Genomic DNA, 3924 nt, shown 5'->3' with positions numbered 1-3924 from the left:
TTATATGCCCCCAAGGCATAACCAAAAACCCTTGCCCTGAGTGCTGTGGGGGAGTTTCCTCCTCAAAAACATATTTTCTAACTGGAAATCAACTAGACTGAACAAAATGGCTATCTCAAAATTTTGATTGGATGTGTTTTGGGAAATGATGGGCGTGGGGGGGGGGGGGCTAGTTGCCCTCCAATCACTTTCGACTATTAAAAAGCGCAATATTCCTTTGAATTTCCAATCTAATGAGCCTTTTTTGAAGTTTCTACGACAACCCCATCTATAAAAACCTTATATGCCCCCAGGGCATAACTTAAAACCCTTGCCCCAAGGGTTGTGGGGGATGGTCCTCCTCAAAAACATGTTTTCTATCTGGAAATCAACTACGCTGAACAAAATGGCTATCTCAAAATTTTGATTGGATGTGTTTGGGGGAATGATGGGCATGGGGGGCAAGTTGCCCTCCAATCACTTTCGACTATTAAAAAGGGTACTAGCCCTTCGAATTTCCAATCGAATGAGCCTTTTTTGAAGCTTCTACGACAACACCTTCTATAAAAACCTCATATGGCCCCAGGGCATAACTTAAAACCTTTTCCCTGAGGGTTTTGGGGGACTGTCCTCCTCATAAACATATTTTCTATCTGGAAATCATCTACGCTGAACAAAATGGCTATGTAAAAATTTTGATTTGATGTGTTTGGGGGAATGATGGGCGTGGGGGGGGGGGGGCTAGATGCCCTCCAATTACTTTCGACTATTAAAAAGGGCACTAGAACTCTCAATTTCCAATCGAACGAGCCCATTTTGAAGTTTCTGCGACGACCCCTTCCATATGAAGTGCCCTGCTCTAAAGGAAAAAATAATTCATAGTACTTTGTGCGAACATCGAGCTTATATGCCCTAAGGGAATAACTTAAAACCCTTGCCCCGAGGGTTGTGGGGGAGTGTCCTCCTCAAAAACACATTTTCTATTTGCAAATCAGCTCTGCTGAACAAAAGGGATAAATCCAAATTTTGATTGGATGTGTTGGGGGGAATGCGGGGCATGTGGGGGGAGGCTCGTTGCCTGCCAATCCCTTTCGACTATTAAAAGGGCACTAGCCACTCCAATTTCCAATCGAATGAGCCTTTTTTGAACTTTCTACGACAACTTCTTCGACACGAAGTGCCCGGCTGAAGAAAAAAAAGCACATTGTGCCCACATCGTTATTTACTTAGGCAGCGCTAGTGCACTGCCTATGATATTAAGGCTAACAGGAATGGCTAAGGGTATTAAGTTGGAACTTTCAGGGACTGTTTAAGGGAATGTTAAACTAAATCAAAAGACACTATATGCAGTAGCGGTTTTAGGCCTCATAATCGGGAGGGGGGGGCAAGGTATACCATAGGAGTGCAAAAATATATAATAAAAGGAACTTAATGTCAAATGTCCAAAAAACTGGGGGGGGGGGGCAGCTGCCCTCCCCCTCCCAGGCCTAGAACCGCCATTGACTATATCTATCCAGATTTTCATAGGGCGTATTTGTAATGTTAACCAATTCAAAACTACTGAGACTTCCCGAAATGATTAACTTCAGTGTATATATAGCTATCAGTCTGCTTTAGTTATTTCTTTTCAGTAATCTTGATTAGAATTGTGATCTTCTTTCTTTTTATGTTGAGGCTATGAAAAATAAAAATTCATTGCTCTAAATAAAATGATTTTCATTGAAGTGCGAGAAAAGTGCTAATCTGACCCCTCTTTGTGATAATTTCTATTCATTTTAAGTTTGACCTGATTATTCATTGTAATTTATGTTCGTTTCGGGTCTCGTTATTAATTAATTGGGATTTCTGTTTGTTTTCAGTTTTAATTATCATTTGACTTTTATTCTTGCTCGTCTTCCTTTTAAACAGCTCTTTACTATTCTTTTAAGAACTTCTTTTTTAGATATTTTTTTTAATTAGGAAACAAAGACTTTCAATCAAATGCCATTATGCGCTTTAGGCATGATACCCTCCAATGTCTTTATTTTTTTCTTGAATTTTCGTTATATACTACCCTCTCAATTGCTTTAATTATTGCTTTACTTCTTGATATCGTTTTAAGTTTTGAATATTTTTCTGCGCACAATATTGATATTTTGCCGTAATCTTTTGGTTTTGGCTTCTTGAAGGTTTTCCTTGAAGGTTTCTATTTCCGTTTCTGTTTTGTCTTAGGCCTGAGTTTTTTCTTCTGTTTTGGGTTTTTTGTATAATTTTTTGAAAGTAGTGTTTCTACGGCTACCTATCCTTCAAATTTTTATTTTTGCATTTCCGGCTTTGTATTGAACAATTCGAGCACATTTTTTTATGTGACAGAACTAAATTGCTGTAAAAAAGCAAAAGAAAAAGATATGAAAAAGATATTACTCCGCAAGGTAAACAAAGGAAAAATCTATTTTGTTTTTTAAAAGCAAATTACCACGTTAGTTGTTTTTAATTCTCATTTCCACATACTGATGTATTCTAATATATCTTATTTTTGTATCAATATGTGACACATCTCAGCATAAATTAAAGTAAGACAAAGCTTTTTGGCAGACACAGCCTACTTTTTATAAATAGAAAATGTGTTTAGTTTATTAAAAGCCATTTGTTTCACACACGATGTGTAAATTGACGCTATGTGGGAACCATGCTTTAGTAATAGATGATGTGCTCTTAACGCATCAGTTATGATCCATCAAGGACAGGTGTGGACTGTAATTTTTAATCATAACAAAATTGAAAGCCCTTTCATAATGTTCTGTAGAAAGTTTACACCTTATTAACAATACATAGTTTAATTAATGATGCAGTACTAATTTACTTTTTATTAGAATGGAAAATATATTTTGTTTTATTAGAATGAAAATTCGGTACTCCTGCATTATCCGGGCCTTTCGGGTTAACCACTATAGAGTAGGCAATGATGAAACCCGTTTTTGACGTGTTAACCGCTATAGAGTAGGCAATGATAGCGTTGTTTTCATTGCGTATACGATATTAAACAGTGTTTTTGGGGGTTAGGGGGGGAGGTACCTAGGTTACGCAATAATATATTCTATGCTTTACCCCCCCCCCCTAATGTGCAAATATATAGCCGAAATTTATTTATAAACTATTATATATTCATCCTATTTTATTTTATTTCCTTAGCATTAACCAAGTTTGACTTTTTAGAAAGGACCGCATAGTGCAAGAGTATCGAGAATTCATTATGGGCAGGGACTGGTGGGCAATTCTGAAACATTGAGTCACTGTAATCTGGCTAAATCTAGTTTTGGAGAGGCAGTTAATTTACAACTGAATGAACCGGGCAAGGTTTTATGTCATTGAATACAACTAAGGACAAATAGCCTTCCAATCCAGAGCAGGCAAAATGTATTTAATAGAACGCGAGTTATTCCTGAAGGGTGGAATGTTGTCCCCTCTTTAGGGTGGAGGAAGAAGATTTCAATCATTTTCTCCAGGATTACACGGTGCTTTCTTAGGTACTGGTACATTATATGGACACTTCTAAAAATTCAAATTTGGTTAATGCTAATGAAATAAAATAATATAGGGTGATTATATAAGTAGAGTAAGAGGTACCATTTTGCCTGCGCCCCTAGGAATTTCAACGTTATTTGCTTGCGCCTCTACATCTTTTCAAAGATATTCAGAGCTCCCTCACATAATGGAATTTGAGGGTCGATAAAGTGAAATTATGTCACTATTCTAGTTTGTCTAAACCAGTATTGCCTATAACTTAATTTACGTAGACAATGAACGATATTAATTAATGTTTTGAATAATAGGAGTATGAATGATTCTAATTAGTGATTGGATTGTATGAAGGTGGAGAAAAAAAGGATTGTCAAATTATGTCACTATTCTAGTTTTTCTAAACCAGTATTGCCTATAACTTAATTTACGTAGACAATGAACGAT

Source organism: Artemia sp. Qi Xiang Cuo, chromosome 7 (genome assembly GCF_049724085.1).
Source record: "Artemia sp. Qi Xiang Cuo chromosome 7, ASM4972408v1, whole genome shotgun sequence".
Taxonomy (NCBI): domain Eukaryota; kingdom Metazoa; phylum Arthropoda; class Branchiopoda; order Anostraca; family Artemiidae; genus Artemia; species Artemia sp. Qi Xiang Cuo.
Note: the sequence above shows the minus strand (reverse complement) of the source record.